Genomic DNA, 20581 nt, shown 5'->3' with positions numbered 1-20581 from the left:
CAAGCATATTTGCCCACTCGCATGTTGATAAGAGTATTAAAAACTCCCTTTAATGTACATTTTAAACGGATCAAAAATGTGCGATTAATCATGATTAACTATGGACCATCATGCGATTAATTGTGATTAAAATATTTTAATTGATTGACAGCGCAAACTGTAATGCAAATATCTTTGCATATTTCCACCTGAAACATTTATACAGCTCGAAAAAGAGTTTTCATGATCTTAACTGCTTAATCTGGAGTGACAAAAAAGGCGAACATAAAAAAAAGTTGTTAATGACCAATAGATGTTGCGGATTAACTTGTTTGCTTAACTTAGCGTAGTTATGCATTCATGCTCTCATGTAATACAGTGAACATTTGTAATATACATTTTAATACATTCACCTTTAGTCTCTCCAAACAAGGATTTTTTAGATAATTATCCTTAACTTGGAGTTATATGAGCACTCTGCTTGCCCTACATGACGCTAATTAATAGAATCATTAAACTAAGAACATGGGCCCATAGAACTGTAAATGAAAAGAAAAATTCATCCAAGGCAGAGGGGGCACAAAGCACCTCTTCCATGGCACAGAGAGCTCTGAGATACATTACGGGCATTAATGAACGGTTAATAAAAATAAACCCTCACAGGCCAGTTTAATGAAAATATAGTGTGCAGGTTTAACAGGCATTTTTTTATGTAACTGAAGCCGGGGTGAAGTTCCCATTGATATCTGAGGTGGATGACATGACCGGGTTGATGAGCAATAATGGGGCCAGTATCAGATAGAAATATGCGGCTTCGTTGGTCTTGCTCTAATTATGTGAAAGAGAAATAGATACATTTTCCTCACTCTAAATTTTGATAGATTTTACATTATGGAGGTGGAGGTTGCGCTGTGGATAGTTAAACAAATGCCCCTTGAGTCTGCAAATCGATATTTCCCTCGGCTTAAAGTGTCAGAATGTCAGCCCAACAGATTTGTGTCTGCGAGGGATCAAATGAAATCAACTGAAGACAAGTGTGTTACGGCGATTTTGTTAGTCCACGAGTGTCAACAAGTCCTTTTGTACCAATTTCCACTTGTTCTTTCATCCCCCCTTACCTTTCCAACATAGGGCCCTTGTCATTTGGAATCAGAAGGAATGTGTAGGGAACAATTTGATCACAGGAGCCAGAAATAAGGAATGAATTGCTTCAGGTCAGTAACATTTAACACCTGTCTGCCTGCTGAGTTGAAGAAGTCTTTGCAGATGACTGTTTTAGGGAAATTAGGGGGAGTGCTCAAAGTGTTGTTGTGCACTTAAACAACTTTTCTGTAGGTTGATGAACAGACGAACGCACTGGAATGAGTGCATTGGAATGTTAGCACCATACACCATTAACCACACTTGTGTTTTTAGTGTCGGTATTCAACAGATGCTGACTGATCCGCTCTAATTTTGGATGTTAATGTGATGCCATTACTTCGGTAGACTAAAGATCATATCGGGAACATTCCCCGTGTACTACGAGGGCAAATTGTAAAGTGTACAATGTCACATCCATGCAGTTAACGGTGTTGTTCACGGGTAATATAAGTGGTATTTCAGACTAGTATGGCTATTCAAAGACTCAGTCTCTATCAGCAATGGCCTTGCAAGGTTCAGGGTTTAAAAGAGTAGATGGTGTGTTGAGCCACGTTCAACATATGAAATGCCAATTTTTATAAATTAACACCAGTATGGATGTATTTCCATCACTGTACAGTCATATCATTTAGTTTACAGCTCAAAAAATACATTTAAGTGTGCAGTAAGAACATTAATTAAAGAAGAAAAAGAAAGAAAAATTAAATAAAAAAATTAAATAAAACATAAAAGAAATACATATATATATATATATATATATATATATATTTTTTTTATAGATTATATATTTTTTATAGACTAAAAAAAAATTAAAAAAGAAAATATGACACGTTTAAATTTGGTTCGTCTGTTAATCAGATCACAAAAGGTCAAATTGCCTCCCAAGTTACCATATAACTGGTTGCTGGCGAGCAATTTAGCATTTAAAATGCTATTTTCTTTAAATGGAGTCCGGTGCAGTGCTCACTCCACGTAAAACACGCCAAGGCTACATCACATCCCTTCCAGCAAACTTCACGGAGAACGATGAGGGCAAAACAGCGTCACTTTTAACCGAATACTCTCTGGTCTGACTCGCTCAGCTAAAAAGCACAAAAACACCGAAACCGTCAACACGTTAGTGTGTCGTTCTCTACCGAGTCTGTTCGTAACTGGTATTGACAACGCTCTCTTCACTTCACCTGTCACTCTCAGTGCCGCTGCACAATGAATACAGGGGGAACACTGGGCGTCTATTATGCAGCTGCTATTTTTTAGCTGTCTGCTCCTATTAATCAGCTCCACTTTACCTCTCAAGTTCTGATGACATTTTTTTACTTCTGTTGTCGTCTTATTTAGCTGTCACATCATCAGAAGAGCTGTCTAGTTATTTGTCTAGCTGGAGAGATTCCACCAAAGGCAATACATTGCACGTATTCTTTATACTGTGCATTTGCATTTCCTTTGTCATTATTTAGCAAATTCCATCCTCTTCATTTTAAACACTGTACGGCTCTAATTCACATAGTTCTGGATATATTTGTCATATTCTCTATTCTAAATTTAAGTGATATATTTGTCTTGACTTTTGCAGTTCTTGTTTTTTTCTCTAACTATGTTTATTGTGATCCGTTTGCTTGGCTCCGCTGGCCAACTGTTACTGTGGAACCATGGCCTTAGTGTTGTGTAACAATCTCATGTTGAGCATGGTGTAAAAAAAAAAAACATACTACAAATAGACAGACGGAGCTGGTTGAAGTAACATGCTTAAGACGGAGCTAAGGCACCCGCTGGTGCTGAATCGTTGTCGATGTCAAATTTGATTTGAGTCTTTTTCTGAGACATGAACAGAAGAGAAGCACAGCTGAAACATGTGGTGTACATGCACTCCTTTAGGCCGCTATACTTTGACGTGAAGAGAACAAATCTGATTTAAAATGTATTTGACCATCTAGCTAGTATTATTTACTGATGTGTGTCATGTCTCATCTGGATGCAGAGAACCCTTCAACAGGCAGGACACCTTTTTTATTTTTAATCGGGGGGAAAAAAATAAATGCAAAAATCTGAGTTGGAAGCTTGAACGAGAACACGATATCAGTAATAGAACCGAGCCGATTTCTCCTTTATTGGAGTTATGTCCTTGAAATGAAACCTCCCGACGAAGCACTCTGGACCTAATTTCATTAAACGCTGGATTTTGCCAAGTCAGTGAACCTAAAATGATGCAGTTGAACTCCCTGGTCTCCAGTCCCTGTCAAAGGGGGGACGGTGGGGGGGTGGGAGTGAATCAACCTTAGACCGGTTACCATTCTGTGGCCTCCAGTCAACCTCAACTCCTCCTCAACTTGCTCTACTTTAACCTTGCTCTTACTGTCTCCTCTTATTTCTCCTACATGTTGTCCATTTTCTGCTCAACTGTGCTGCAAAATAAAACTAGAAAGAGAGACAAAAACAAATATTTTTCATGGCGTTATGGGTTATTAGGCACACAGAGTCACATTAAGCTGAGCCTCATTATCAGGGCGAAGATAAACTCAGAAAGCATTAGGGTTGGAACTCACTGATGTATAGCTATGATCATCACATTGGTTATGCTAATGGGTGTCTGTTTTCCGTATGTGTGTGTGTGTATGTGCGAGCGCTACCGTAATGGTCATGTTCATCAACGTGTGCATCTGTGAACATGTGCGTGCATGTCTGTGTGAGAGTTTGAGATTGAACTAGGAGTATCGCAGAGTGTTAATGGAAGAGGACCGACTAACAAAGAAAGAAGTAAACATTTCCTCATCGCTTTGCATCGATTTTTTGCGAGCGTTATAAACTCACTGGTCCGATCATATCATTTCAAACTAATGGGCCATTATGCACATTGCACACACTGGAAATTTAGTGCAATACTTATCTAATTAATTACTGCAGATCAAAAGAATGCAGGCAGAAGAGAATGTGTTTAGGATTTTGCCTAAGGCAGCCCTCGGTGACCACAGTATATGCTATAAACGATACGCCTCATAGAATCTCATCGTCCTCCCCTTCAGCAATCCGCACTGCAAGCTTTTGATGTTTGCAGCGATGCACTCTGCCGGGCGATACTACTCTCAGATAAGTGCCGGGCGAAAAAAGGTCCAGTGTAACCTGTGATACCTTTTTGTGCAAATAGCAGAGGAGCCACTTTGAGAGTCGGTGACTTTGAGGCGGATGTTCTGTGGGATTATCGTTTTGAAACGCTTGTGATCTCATTTATTTGCCACCTCCGCTGCCTGCTGTCATCTGGCTGCGATTACTGAAAACAATAAGAGGCACAAAGCTGACTGAGAGCATTAGGACAGTCGAGGGTGAGGCGCTTTCAATTAAAAGGGAGGTATTTTTTACATTCCTCACACTGGAGGTGTACGGCTCTTAAATGCGATGCTTGTCTGGAATTGAAAACAGATTTTTTTAAGTAAATAACAAGCTACTGCAGTCGCCTTTATTTACTCTGCGGTAACCTATCCCTTTGAGAGTTTCCCCGTCTCTGAACACCGTTTGACTGCCGCGGCTCTCTCGCTTCCTGAGATTCAGGCTGTCAAGCCCCCCCATCTCAAATCACAGATGATCTAATGGACCCTCAACTGTGCTTCACTGTTAGAGTGGAGCGGTCTGACCTCAAAGGCATTCAGCAAACTACTTAAGCACGGTGTTTTTCACCACTTAATTAAAGTGACAGGAGCAGTATTTCCAGTGTTTAATCAAAGCGTTCTTGAAGTCTCTTTATTTCACTGAAGTGGACTGCTACTTTTCTCATACTCCACATTCAAATTTTCAGCGCAGGCGAGTGATGCAATGTGTACCTGGCGGTTTTGAAAGGCAGCTGCTGTAATATATCTTGCACACACAGTTGCTACCTACATAGCCTGCGTTAAACAAATAGCATTAATAGGCAGAGTCAGTCTGAGTGGTCACCATTAAGAAATGAATTGGCAGTAGGGCTGTCCGACACCAGAAATATTCTTAGTTGTTTAACACCGATACAATTTTGTCGAGACGGATGTGTAAAACTGAGTTCTTCCACAGAGAATCACACAAAATCATCACCTTCAATCTTGTGTTTATCAGAGATGTGCTCATACGTTTCTTGGAAATAAGTCATTCACCATGAAAAAAGCATAAAAATGACTAATCGACTAATCAAATTGACCAGTTTGTCGACCAGTTAATTGACTAAAAGGACTCAGCCCTAACTGGTAGTGTAATCCAGTCTGTTATGTTTTGGAAAATGAATTAGCATTATTTATTGATTAATATTTGTGACTTCTGAAGGCTACTTTGTCACAGAGGACCCATCAGCATACCTAATCAAGCATCACGGTTCAACATTATTAGCCTCAAGCAGTGCTGGGATAATCAGTCAGCCAGGTAATATTAAAAGGTGGGCTCTTTCTGTCTCCCAAGCGACATAACTGCCTTAATCAAACAGTTACCACGCAAGTGGCCGGAGGGAGAGAGAATAATGAGAAAGCAATATCCTAGATTAAGAATTAGTCCTTTCTGCAATGGCTCTCTCACCGGGTCAATGGTGCATAGTGGTACAGCATACAGAATTGGGTTAAGGAGATTTGAAGATGGTGCACAAGGGTTCCATGACTCACACTGATGGGAACAAAATGGAAACGATACGTCTCATGCAATAAGTGGAAAAGTAAAGAGAGTTTTTTTTCTGATTGTCTGTCTGTTTCACTTTGTTTCCTCAGTGTTAAAAGCTCTATTTGTCATTGCTTGTGTGCGTGTTTGTGTCTGTTTGTTGCATTAAGTTAAAAAAAGAAGTGGCAACCACTCTTTAAAAAATCATTGCTGACACGCTGACAAAAGAAACTCCCGTATTTAACAATCAAAAATATTGACTGCTGACTTTGAGATTGCAAAAACATTTGGAGAAATGCCTTTTATTATATTTGGCATGGGAACACCTATCTCATACTGTACTGGCTGTGTTTTTAGAAAGGTTTTGTTCTGTATTCCAAATAGTGTGCAATATCTTTGGTCTGTGTGGCAACAATACTGGCCCTAAAAGTCCCATAGGGAAGAGCTTTCTCACTCACTCTCTCTCTCCATTTGTACTTGATTCTTTGCAAGCTGTATTGAAATATTGAATAGATGGAGTCTAATGCTGACAATGGCTATAAAAGGCTTATGAATAACTTCACATACTGCATTTTTTTCTCCTCTACATTATTCAGTTCCAGTTTGCAAGTAAACTTTGAAAAGCCATTGCCACGTATTTAAACTGGAGCAGGTTCATGTGAATTCCTTAAAAAGATGGGAAATCTTCCACCCAGAAAATAGAAGTTATTTATCCATAATTCTGTGAGCTGAAGTGAATATAAAAACTATTCTATAAAATGCTTTTTCAAAGCGGTCCCTTATTGTAGGCTGTGGAATACGCACAGGTAATCTGATAGTGTGATGAAATAGGGGGGGAAAAATCCTTTTCACCTTATTGTTTCAAGTAACATTGTTCGCATTAGTCTAACTTCAACCCGCGTTTACACATGTGTAATATTAGATAATAGATAAATAATCTTTAATGTTAGTTAGGGGTGTAAGAAAATATCAAAAACATTGAGTATCATGATATTATGTTTTGTATCCATACACACTATAGGTTTTTAATTAATAGTTTACATGCAGATATGAACTCAATACTTTATTACATTTGCAAAGATCTGCACCATCTCAGCAATATTTATAATCAATCTAATTTGAATCACATTAAATTGGATTTACGGTGGAATAGAGCATTAATAAATTGCCCTAACATGTACAAGGTTGGTATTCTGGCATGTTATTAATGACTAGAAATCACATCCATAAAATACTGGAAAATAAATCAAGTATAACAGTCTGTGAGCTCACCAAACTGAATTTCTATCAACTATGTTGAAATGGCAAATAAAGTATTGAATGTGGAATCCATCCCGTCTCAGTAACAGAGTCTGTTTGTGAAAAAATGAATCTATATCGTATTTTCTAAAGTGAAGAAAAACAAAAAACTGATTAAGAGTTGATGAGCAGCTACTGTGAGACATCATCTGTCTGTGACAACACTACGCTGCTTCTCTCTTTTTTTTTTCCAGCAGCTTCAAGCCTCAAATCATGATTTCCCCAGAGCTACTGTTAATTATGTAATTCATGCTCATATGAGAAGATAACAGATCGTCCATGTGTTTCTTTGAGTGAGTCATACATGTCCCAGTTATTTGCCTTTTTCATTCCCATTACACACTTATCACACAGTTATTTCATTATCAAACTGTCCATATGTTATGCTATTATATGCAATACCATGTGGAGACAATCACCACTTTCCCCAAAATATCTGCAGTGTGTTTAATTACATTTGTTTGAGGTGAAAGGTAGACGGCTTTCTGCAGGAGTGAAGTTAAGAGTAAATCATTATACTGAATGTAAAATACCTGGGAGAGCAGTTTATATATACAGTTGCTTGTTGTATTTGCCTACATGTATTGTTTAGTAAATCCAAGATTACAGCACACATTTGTATCTAAACCATGATCACCAACCTTTAATTATAAGCTTGATCTCTACATATCAGAGCCACAGAGCTCTGAATAGTTTTCTGTGTATTAACAATGAATGCATTATGGATTAAATGTGTCACATGGCGGAATGCATTAACCATCACAAGAGTTCTGCATAATAAAATAGGAAATAGGGTCGGGCAATATTTTTAAATTTTCCAACCAGCCACCATCAGCCCAACGACTGATACGATTGCTGATATATTCACACAGATCTGCAGTCTTTAATGTTAAAATCTAATTTTACTAAAGCATTACGGCTAACAGGCTACTCTTCTTCAATTAAACTACGTAAATCACCTTGAGATCTTTGCTAAGCAATAAGCTGTAAAGACAGGGTGAACAGTCTGACACTATTTGAAAAAAGAGTCCAATGGCGTCACATGAAGGACGCCTTCACTTGCACACATTCCTGCCGATGGTCACGCACTATTCCACTGATCTATAGACGACGATAATGCGCTAAGAAATGCAGCAATGTTCCAACAAAGGCGGGAAGAAGAAAGCTGCTAGCAGCACATTCCTCACACTTATTTGAGAACGAGTGGAGATGTAATGGAAAAATTCCTGTGGCTGAATTGTACAGAAAAAGCCTTAAAGCAAATATATCCTTACTTGTCTAATAACCACAGCAAGTGAGTGATAATCTGCAGGAATAGAGCAGCACAGGTTTGTTAGGTTTTAATCAAAAATACAATTTGGTTCTAAGATTATGAGATCTAAAATTACATTTTTACATCTGCCACCTTACTTTTGTTAGTGCTTACTCAGGTTCAGGTTACCGCAGGTGCTCAGTCCATTTTGGATCAAACCTCCCACACACACAGATAATTAATCTAAGGAATGGTCCCTTTATACATTTTTAATATCACCACGCAGCTTATGTCACCGAAAGTTATCGGATCAAAAACTTATCCAATTTAAAGTAAAGATGTTTCCCCAAAACATAACCCCGAGTGATTTATGGCTTCATATAAGAAAGATGATAGATCTGTCAGTCCAGTGGATTGTGGAGACAATCAGATAGAGGGCTGGCGGAGGCCTTGCTCGCACAAGGGTGGCTGGGCACATTGTTGTTTATACTCTACACATGAAGTCAAAGGACCCTTGCTCATCAGTAAAACTCAGCAGGCTAGGTCACAGCTGTCAAATACAGAGCACCAAGCCTTTGGGGTTTTGTCTTGAATTTAGCTTCCTCTGACTCATGGTTCTGCTCACATGAACAACAGTAAAACTGAACCTGTGGAAGTTTAGTAAGAACAATGGCCACTCCTGCGATCCTTAAACTTTATTACATTCATCATATACGTACAGGGTTCATAGGTACCTCTGCATTTGACCCATCCTAAGCATTTAGGAGCAGTGGGAAAGCGGTAAGTTTGCTGTAAAGCAGTAGGAGCTGGGGATCGAACCGCTGACCTTGTGGTTAAAGGACAACCTGCTCTACCCACTGAGCTACAGCGGCCCGGTGTCCGCTTTCTCATTCAGAATTGACAAAAACCAGCCCATCTGTACAGTGACGCCCTCATAACATGTGCATTGACATTTGTGGACGCTGTTTACTTGGGTCAATGCACGGACATCTGTGCAGTCTAATTTACTATGTGCCAAACAAAGCAGCACACATTGCACTATTAATAAAGTCAAAATGGGCATATCAGCAGCCCATCCATCATGTGCAGAACTTTTCAATGGTAGTTATTTATCCTCCGGGACTTTTCATGACTTCAGCTTTCGGCCCAAGCGTGACGGGCGTGTGATGCTGTATCAAATGAAATACGAGCTGCCTCTGTGGGAGCCTATTGAAATGACGTACTGTATCAAACCTTAAACACATATTTAGAATTGTTTGGTGAATCCGGCACTACATAAATACTTAAGAACTTATTTAGCACCTGCGCATGCATCACCATCTTTCATGGGCTAACACATGCCCGCCCAAATATTCAGGTACAAAAGCACACTAACAAGTGTCGACACAACGCACCGAGTTTCACATCTAACATTCAACACTACTATGGTATCATGGCCAACAATAAAAACACGACTAAAAGCCTTTTGTTCTGTCCATTTTTTTGGTCCTGTTCAGTGCCATGTTGTGGACCTGGAACCAGTTATACCACCCAGTTTTCTTTTTGTACAAGGCGAGAGAGACTGTTTGATACTGCTGCCACATGTGTTCATCTGTCTGTTGCACTGACCAAAGCATTTGATTGTCAAAATCCAGAGTCTCTCAATTCCAATCCTCTTCTTTTTCAAATGCCATTCTCTCCTCTGTTATTTTCTTTGAAGCATACTAGAAACACATTTCTGTCCTCCATAGTAAGGCTGCCCTCTCGTAATGTGTTATATTTCGGCAAGACTTCATTTGGATTGTCCAGTGTTGGTACTCAACTCAGTTTCAGGTGAGAAAAATAGACTCTCAGGGTAATCTTGAAGCCTGAACTAAAAAAGAGCCAGGGTGTATCTATATCTACCATGCAAACACAAACTACCTGCTGTCTGACCTTTCTCTGCCAATTTCACTGTGCTGAATAGTAGGGGTGTAAGAAAATACGGAAACACATGAGTATCTCAATATTGTTTAGCAATACTGTATCGATTTTGAATTATCCTATTAAACATCTTACGACCCGTCGGTAGACCCGGCCGCTACTGTCTTTCAGAGGTTGTAGCAGGCTCAGTTTCACAACTAGAGTGACTGGCATCATATGAAACAAGAACACGTAAGGAATCCATCAGTACCAACCATGTCATATTTGCATGTTGCCAAGTAGGTTAAAGTTAAGCTAAATTTTGGTGAGGAAAAACTGGCATGACCATTTTCAAAGGGTCCCCTTGACCTCTGACCTCAATTAATGTGAATGTAAATGGGTTCTGTGGGTACCCACAAGTTTTCCATTTATATACAATCCCACTTCATGCCAATATCATGCAGTACAAATGTGTTATTTTCAACTATTCTGATATGGTGTATTTGAATATTTCTGCATGGGGTCCCTAAACAGTATGGAATTGCATACATTGGGTATGACTGGAAAGCTGATACTCTTGTGGATGTGATGTTAGTCCCCATAATAGCCATTTCATATGGTGGTATCTCTTTATACTATGACAGTTTTCCTAAAAGTATATTTGAAAAAAAAAATACAATATATTGCCTTGCTTACAGTATGGCAATATATTGAATAGTTACCCCTGTATCATGATACATATCATATCGCTAGATTGTTGCCAATACACAGTTACATAATAAGCAATCTGTAGATTGCATTTTAAACTCATGATCATATCATACTCATTAGACTTTCTATTGGAACAGTATGTTGATTTTTAGAAATGATTTGTCCTGATTGTGTCACCCTGATAAATAGTATTCCAATCTGCACTTTTACAGTCTTAAAGCTTTAGTGTAACTTTCGTTTTGATATATGAATAAATTAAGCCTCAACTAATCTAAAGTTCCTAAACCTTTTTGGCCTTTGTTTTTTTGCTGTGGATTAGCCAGAGTTGTATGTCTTCTTCTGAAACTTGTGCCATTAACAATTGAAAAGGCACTTCGCTCTTGTTGTCCCCCTTAATCTTAGTCACACCTGAGAAACGCACAACTCTCTCACGGCCTCTATTTACAGGTAAACACAATACATTAACCCTACCTGAATCTTCACCACCCCCTCACCCCCCACCCCCTCCATCCGGCCCTCACTTCCTCACCTTCCCTTACACTGTGTCCTATTCATCACAGGCACTTCACACGGTGGGGAAAGTACGATCATGCTGACCTTGAGGAAGTCTCGCTCATAAGAAGACTCACCCAGGCCAAGATCTAGGGTCTGTCAAGATGATTTCTTATTCTATTTAATGGTGGAAGTGCAATGCTTTATCACTCCCCAGGTTCATGGTTTATATAAGGCATAAGGGCCGACCCCCGTTTGGAATGGTAAGCTGTTAAGTAGAAAACCCTGTACACAAAAAAGATGTCCTTAAGAGTCACAATGATTTAGGTGCAAAGAGGGGGCAATTTTATGTTAAATCGGCACTCTTCTGAATAGTAAACTAAGAAACGGATGACAATGTCCCCCCCTATCTCCTCAATGACATTTTCCACTGAGGCATTTGTTGGAAGATAAGCATGAATGGTTACGGAGGGAAGTGTTTCTTTGTCCTTACACTCTCATCTAAGACCACAGTTCAGAGTCACAGTTCAGATTGTTTTCCCACAACAGAAGTTTTTGATTGGTTTGAAATGTCTTTGCAGATTAATGTTAATGGCAGGAGTTGCATTACCACATATCCCTGGGTCTATTGCTCAAATATCTTTCATGTTATACCAAATCCAATAAATTTAGCCGCAGCCTGTCACTGGGTGCATTAGCAAATTTTCTCTTATGAAAAAGGTGATCCACCCATCTCCCCTATCATATAAAACCTGGTGGTCTAGCCAACTTCAACTAACATCATTAGCAAACTCTCTCAGCTGTCAATAGCTTAAAGATGTTTGGTTTACATTTCGGCTTTTATTAAAAACCAACAACAACAAGAACAGTTCATTATGGTTGAATGAATCAGTAAAACGAGTAAAAAGATAAAGTTCCTTGGCATGTTTAACAGATTGTAATGTAGCTGCGGTCACATAGGGGAACCTTCATCATATCAGCAGTGGGTAACATGAGTGGCAGGCTAACCCCATACTCAGAACATGATAATAACGATATAAATCAGCAGGCTGATATTTCATGGTTAAGTGCAACTGGGTTTTGCAGTTAGCTCCCGTCCTCCCATATCAAACTGCTGCCTGCTGCTGTGCTAGCTCAGCCTCTATTCTACTCCGGTAAGTTATGATGTAATTTTCCTCTCTGCTATGATAACGATTAGAGGAAGAGATACCAGAAGGAGCGACTTCCGTGGGTAAATATTTTAAATTAAACCTCAGCAAGCTGTTCCATGCACACAGACTTGGAATTACACCTCCGATAGTGTAAATCATACGGAGCAGTTTCCTGATGTGTATATCTGTCTGTTCTGTCAGTTTGTAGTTTGTAGTAGTAGAGTTTTTTTTCCTCTGAAAAATCTATTTATATAATAGGTTATCTTCTACAGAATGCTCCACGGTATCTAAGACTGAAATCATACATGCATTCGGTCTAAGATATTGTGATATGATTACAGAACAGATGGAAAATACAATAAACAATATACAATAAGCATTTATATTACACTGGTTGCATTTAAAGCTAGGGATGGTAATCTTGAGAAACTAACAAGAGTATCTAGCAAGTCGGCAACACTGACCGCCCGTCTCTTCAGTCTTCTCTCCAAAGCCACTGCCCCAAAATTATCATTATGAACGTAAACAACGAACACGGCCATAGAGTGGTGCAGGGATGGCGTATTTTTGTAGGCCAACCCAGAAGTTAGTATCGGTTCCCTCGACAAACAATCCAATGGGATTTTTCCGTAGGGTTTTGGATTATTGCAGAAAATTAGCTGTGTGGCAAAAAAAATGTTTGATACTTACACGTTTTGTTCCGTAAAATAATCCCCACAAATGAACACCACTTTTATTATTTTTGAAGCGTAAATGCAATCAAACGTGGAAATGAAAATTAAATAACATTAGGTTATAAATGAACACCACCGTTGCATGACTTTACGTCACCACCACTAAGCTAAAGGCAACTAGTGTTCGGCATGATGACGTTTAGTAGTCTCATTTAGTCACTTGTCAGCAACCGCCTTTTTGAAGACACGTAAAGGCTTCAAAATTCATAAATGGGATATTTATTGCTGCATTTTATGTTGTAGAACATTGAAAACCCATTGACTTCAAGACGAGGGAATCGGAAGTGCTAAAATGCTAACTCATTTCTGGGTTTTCGGACTCATTCCTGCACCACTCTATTGTTAGTACTTACAGCTGTCAAGCTAGCAGCTTGTAGAAGACTCCGGTGATGCGCAATGAGTGCATGGGCAGAGTGCACTCAGCTAGGCAGGTATGTAGGTAGACAGGCAGGTAGCCCGTCCGATAACGTCATTCGGGGTAAATGAAATGATTGGACGGGCTTATTACAGTCCTTTTTTTGGTCAGGGCATTAGATTTATTGATTGCTGTCGGGATGTAATGAGAATTTCAACAACTGTTTTTGAAGAAGATTACCAACCCTGGCTTTAAAGTAGTCTATATGCCGGTAAAGGGTACATTGCTCGAGTGTGTTAAGCAAAATTAGAAATGTTGTATCTGTGAGAGGTACTTCACAGGGAGGTGGTATCTGCTGCACTGCGAAATGATTTGATTTAAGGAGCACATTTTCCTCTAATGAAATGAAGATGAGTTTTGACGTGGATGAATAAAAGTGAAAATTTGATGTGGCATACAGTGGAGTACAGAATTAATTACTGAGGCTTCTTGAAAAAGGGAAAAAGGGAAATGCTGTTGCTTCATATACTAGCTGGAGATCTTTTACATTTGGGCAACACAACCAGATGTTTGATGATGATCAGATCACAGACTTAAGGAAAGAATATTTGGAGTAGTAATAATATGTTCCACTGCATTGTGATGTTACCATTACCATAAATGTAATTATTGTTTTTTATGGAACTAATGACCTGGCATTTTATTTTACTTATTCTTCTAAATCAATTAATAGTGTATCCAAATTGTTTTTAAAGTCATTTATCGGGCAAAAAACTCCAATGTAACTTTGAGTTTTGCGCTGTTGGTTGGTCAAAACTAGCAATGTGAAGATGTCACCTTGGTTTCTTTAAGAAAACAGATGCATTGATAACCAAAATAATAGGTAGTTACAGCCCTAATGCCAACATCCATAAATAGTACTGCATCTTAATGGTAATCTTATCATAACAAAAATAAAATTGACAGATTGCAACCGCACAAAGCTGCTTTTTTTCCCCCCCAACTCAAGGGAAAATAAACATGTATGAATTTTATTGATGGCTCAAAGCTATTATCTTTAAAAGATATGCTGATAGCCTTGGAGTCATCTGCAAGATTTAATCAATTCGCCAGAATTGTGTATTCCATATCTATTTCTACCTCACACTTTACTGCAGGGAGTGCTACAGCGCTGCTCAGTCCCTATAATGAAAGGCCCCCTAGCACCCTCTCTAGAAATCATTACAATCTCCCTCTACCTCTAGGGTCAGTAAACTAATAGTCATTCACCTGTGTGACAGGAAATCTTTCCCAAGTTGCCATTGGGGGCCGGTGAGGTTGTGTTTAAGGTGCTCGAATCGAGGCCAGCCAGAGATGACTCTTTATTGTTTGGACGGATCCCGATGATTAAATGTGTCAGATAGAAAGCATTTCATCACCGATGCAAAGGAAGGGGATTACATATATAACCCGCTAATTGCCTGTCTTTCTGATTCTGGCAAGCAATGAAAACCTGTTATTCAGCGCCCGCCAAATATGGAGACACAACAAAGAACAACTTTATGAATAGCAGAGTAAAGGCATTGGCAAAGAAACCTCCTCCATCATCCACTTGTACTTGTGCCTGTGCATGGCCTCCAGCGATTTTTATGACCACAACCAATTCCTGCCATCCATTGGCTGAGAATCTGTGGTGGATTTCTCAAAGAGATGGCACAAATGTATTCAGAGGCTGGAAGGCACAAAGGCCCCAGCGTCTCTTTGGGCTATTTTAAGACGTGGCTCCGCAGTTTTCAAAACACGTATGAAAGAAAGTTCATAAATAAAGTATAAAGGAGAGACAATGAACTGACCTCACTTTGGACGTCCTCAGAATACCTTCAAAGGAAGTGGTTGTGTATGATAATGCATTCAAGTGAGCTAAGCAAAGCAGCTTAATTAATCAATGAAGTTTCAAAAAACCTGCCATTTTCCTTGACCTCTCCAATGGTGGCCGTTCTAAGATAAGCCGCAGCAGAGCTCGGATATGAGTAATAATCAATGTTCCATCTCTGCACTCACCTTTTTATCTCGCATCCTGCAGGACACCACACTGAGCTCACTGTTTTGTATGATCATAGGGCAAAAGCATGTCCTCGATATAAAACGGTATCTTCAGGTAACTGCATCCTTCCCACTTCTATTTTCACCACTACTTCAAACAATGCGCGTATACCACAGGGGAAGGGGTATATTTGTTTGCTTTCCTGAAAAAAAGCGCCTCAGCTTCAGTCGGCTTGCAGAAACTCTGCAGAGTATTTTCTACCACAGAGCGGAAGAAGCAGCGTGTCCAAAAAGCTGACAAACGAACAGAGACAAATCTATATAAATAATTGCTAAGTGGAGTGAAGAGGAGTTGCCCATCATTCAGAGCTGAAGCGTGCACAATATCTCCTGGAGATTGAGAGTCATCCATCACTGTAAGACTTTAATTTGAGATGTTTAGGAGTCTTGCTGCTGATTGTCTGAGAGCCGGGGAGATCCCCGTCTTAGAGGTCTGCAGGGGTCTTGGCAGAGTGTGGCTCGCTGTGGGGGAAATTGCTGCCTGACACAAAGCACGTTCATACAAGTGCAATAATTTCATCTGAGATTGGCCTCGGGACTGCAGGCAGAACAACCAAATCCACTTTCTGATTAGCATTCAGATGCTTTAAACTGTGCAAGCAAGTTTCTGACAGTTAGCTTATTAGATCTTACGGTGCTACAGAAATGCACAGAGACAGGCACACTTTAACGCTTACACACACACTCGCACGTATAGATTCGCATATGCAAGCTCGGACACACCTGATTTAGAGCGGAATGATGTTAAAATGGTTCCATTGAGTGGGGGCGGAGATGGAAGAGCCCAGGGTAAAGAGAGTCTGGAGACTCCAAATAATCTCAAGTATTGATTCTATTTAAGCTCAGGGCTCTTGATGGACACTTACTTCAAAATGCGGTGATGGGTGGCATATCTGGATGACTGATCGCTGTAGTTCTGCTTACGCTAAAGGCTGCAGACCGTCCATAAATAACAGCTCACCCTAATCAAACGGCGCAGCGGATGCAAAGGTATGATGACAGCTTAGTGGACATGTGCTTTAATTTACCACGGAGCACTCAGTCTTTCCATTCCATTTACATGGACAGAGTCAGCATAAGGAGACTTTACATTCAGCCTGACAAGTGGTGTTGCTGTCTCGCTTTGGCAGATGCATATCTGTCAGGCCACACAGGTAATAGATCATGTTTCACTTTAGCTGTCTCAAAAAGTGAACCAATGTATTAGGGATGGGGGGAAACAAATCAATACAACATAGGATTGTGATATTTTGCGTGTCAGTATTTTATTGATACACGTACGTCAAGTATACATTTTTTATTGTATAAACTATTAACCTCTTAACAAGCCGACAGCCCGCCGGGGGGTCTGTCTGGTTGCTATTCTGTCTTTCAGATGTTGACAAACTGCATAATCTGCAGTTAAAAAAAGCAAATAAATCCCATTATCGCAATACTAGCATATCGTAAAATGTTTTAAATCGCAATAAGATCGTATCTTGACTTAAGTGTCGTGATAATATGGTATCGTGGGGCCTCTGGTGATTCCCACTTCTACAATATATGCTGGTGAACCATGAGCTTGTACGAGAAAAAAAAATAAAAATCTAGCATTATTGTCTGTTGTAGCAAAGTGGTAATATCTTCTTTTGGCTCCAGGTGTCTTGAGTTAAATGAATCATAAATCCCCAAAACGAATCAAACTTGATTGCAGAGGGATATAATTAAATGAGTTGGTTTAAAAACTGCAAACGCTCAAATAATTCATTGACCAACAAGAATTGAGACTTGATTAAATCTGTGTAACAAGGCGATCTGATGTAACAACATTATAGGATGCTGCGTCCTGTTCTTGTATAGACGTTTTCACCTTTCAAGGGCAGCACTGAAAGTGTACAACATTAAGCAAATGTACCGAAAGCTGTCATTATTTCCATCATAAATGGTTCGTCAACAGGTTAACTATGTTATGAAAAACATTTCCTTCCACTTCACTCTGTCGCTGGATTTCTGTTGAGCCTGGTAGTGTCACTATCATGACTTAATATAGCACTCATAGCAAGTATATTGCGTGTCTCTTCGTTTATCCCCTCTAATGCAGTTATAATACCTGAGTGGTCGGTGGCTGCATGCCCTGAATGCTCATTTTCTGCACAGTAGCCTCTGTGTACTCAAAGGGTCCGGCTCCTCTTTTCCTCTGGAACTGGACTCCTTGGAGCGTAATTTGATTATTCCAAAGCAGGTGTTTTCAGCTGAATGCTGATAAGAAGACTCAGTGCCTCGACACTAAAGTGAGTTACATTAGATGTGCTCAAAGTAGTGGAAGGCGAGAGCTTATATATTTTTATCTAATCTGTAAGTGAAGATGGGATTGACTTTGAAAAACCTGCGCTGGTATTCACAAGACATCTCTTCAGTCAGACTGAAATAATGTTACAGGCATACTGAGAATGCTAAGTGAGTAATCTCCATTATTTTTCTGATGTAATCATAGCAATGCACGTTGGTTCAAAAGTCTTTAAAGTGACGATAGTCGTTGGATTATGTCTGTCTCTGTCCACATGGCTGCCAGAGGCTCAGAGTCTAGATGCACCCGATGCACCGCAGTACTTGAGATAACTGAGCTATGGACGATTTGAAGCGATGCAAAGTTGATGTTTTTTAACAACTTCCAGTGGGACTGCTGATGTAACAATCAAATGTGTAAGTTCACAGCAGATGTAGCTCCGCATCGCTCCAGGGTACGTTTCCATATTTTGAGTCCTTATATTTCCTCTCTGGCTCATCCGAATGAGCATCTGCTACTGCGGGAATGGGGGCAAGGTTGCATCGGTGATCCCATGTTTCTCAGCAAATCAGATTCTGTCAAGCCTCTCTGATATCCTCTCAGATTGTTCTCCCTAATCCTCTATCCACACCACTAGAATGGTTTTACCCACTAATAATGTTGCTGGTATACTCTGTGTGCAAACAAAAGGAATAATCTCCAGCCTGTGATTGAGCCATCAGACCATCAGCGTGCTCTTACCCTCAACTGAAAGCAGTTTTATTAGCACTGCACTATCAGTTGCATTTAAACTGGATACACAACGTCGTCCTTGAGGCTCTCATTTCCATGTCGAACAGACTATTAATTTATCTAGTTCACATTGTCATTGTAATCGCACACAAACACACGGAAATACGGCTGAAACTATTTGTAGTTGTGGTGGCTTTATTTACGCACAGCTTAGATCAACTTGCCAGAACCACTTGATGTGCCACGGTGTGATAATCAGTGTTGAACGCTCTCCAACACAGAGTTCAAAAGCCACAAAGCCTTTCATATGCAAATCAACTCAAATAACTCAGACCTACAAATGGGGTCAGCGCATTCAGAGTGAAGTATTGCACGTGAACCAATCTGCTTTAATTGACAGTTAACTGAATTCTCACACACGAGACGCACACGACCGCTCTAAGTATCTGCAGGTCCTCCGGACTTCCAACAGCATTCCTGTTTCTCACAACTCCTTTTGGTTGAACCGTTGTCAAGGGCACAGCTGAACCACATTTCATCAGACTTCAACCAGAAAGAAGTGTCTCAACTGTGTTTGCAGAGGGAATGATATCAATATCATAATCAAATAAAGCCTGTCTGTTATTGTCAACAAGCTATGAAATGTATATCAACTGCACAAAGCAAGTAACCGAGGAGTTGCTGGAAATCAGTTCCATTTCTACGAAGGTGAAAACTAGGGTACATGTGAAATGCCTACAGGCAGAGAGAGAAGACACTCTTACCTTCAGTGGGACACTTTAGAGCAGAGACGTAGCCAGTTTAATCCAAACGATCACTGAATCAAACTGTCCTCCCACCTCTTTTGCAAGAGCAGACTGCTCTCCTTTGCTGCTTTTTTACTCCTCTTTTAATTCCCTCTCTCACCCTGCTTTCCTCTTTGGTGCCTTTCTTTCATTATCCCGCTCTCTGTGTACAGTCGGAATCCCACGCTGGAACAGAACGGACGCTTGAGAGTTACAGAGAGACAACCGCTTTCGGAAATAGCCGGAGAATACACGGGGAGCTGTACCAAAGTGGAGCGCGTCGGTCGGTGCGGCGGGCTACAGGATGACGACTGAGGAGAGAGCGAGTGAGTGAGCGGTGAAGTGAGAGAAAGAAGCTTGTGTGCGTGTGCGTCTGAGAGTGAGAGAGGAAGTGTGTGTGAAGGAGAGAGAGAGTGAGGAAGAGAGGGAATGTGAGAGGGTTTGTGAGCGCTGCTGGCTCAGTGGCGAGAGACGGTCGTGATTGCATTGGCGTAAAGCAGTAGCCCCCCCCATCCCATCCCCTCCTCTTGCTCGTCAGGTCCCCTGAGCACAGGGGGATCTTCATCATCAAGCAGATTAGAGCCAACTAGCAAACAACCCGCCCCCAAACCCCCCAGTGACACACACACAGAGCCAGTGGTGTGTGCTGTGGTCACCGGGGATATTCTAATCGGAGAGACACTTGGAGATGCTTCTTTTGTCCGGAGCTCATGTGCTTTGCAGATCCTTTAATGTCCCAACTGAAATTAGACAACTTCTCGCTCTTTGCAGTCAGAAGTGAGTTAATTAATCTTTTCTAGGAATGGATTGAAAAAAAAATACACATATCTTTTTGGATATATCCAGTAAAGTCCTGTGGGAGGTTGGGGGTTGTGCTGGGCACTGTGGTGAAAGGTGCAGTGGTTTGGGGAGTCCATTATTCCTGTTTGATTGACAGCTGAGCTAGCAAAGGGAAAGGGACATAATGTAAACAAACTTGTCCTGTTAACTGTGATTTGCAAACCAAATGCTGCAATAGGCAACTGACAAGTACTGCTTTATGCTAATACAATTTAAAGTAAAATGGTTTGATAGGCTACTCTTTATGCAAATGTATTCCCTATTTACATAGGTAGGT

General features: G+C 40.3%; 1 protein-coding gene across 1 annotated transcript in view; it reads right to left on the bottom strand.

Moving 5' to 3' along the window:
• LOC141759806 (cadherin-12-like) overlaps positions 1 to 19960 on the bottom strand; it is a 111562-nt gene extending 91602 nt beyond the window's left edge. The window contains exon 1 of the mRNA XM_074622202.1: positions 19444 to 19960. The gene's annotated coding sequence lies outside the window, so the exon portion shown is untranslated. The remainder of the gene's footprint in view (positions 1 to 19443) is intronic.
• Between the last annotated feature and the right edge of the window lie 621 nt (positions 19961 to 20581).

Source organism: Sebastes fasciatus, chromosome 21, assembly GCF_043250625.1.
Source record: "Sebastes fasciatus isolate fSebFas1 chromosome 21, fSebFas1.pri, whole genome shotgun sequence".
Classification (NCBI taxonomy): Eukaryota; Metazoa; Chordata; class Actinopteri; order Perciformes; family Sebastidae; genus Sebastes; species Sebastes fasciatus.
Note: the sequence above shows the minus strand (reverse complement) of the source record. Positions and strands in the feature narration are given on the sequence as shown.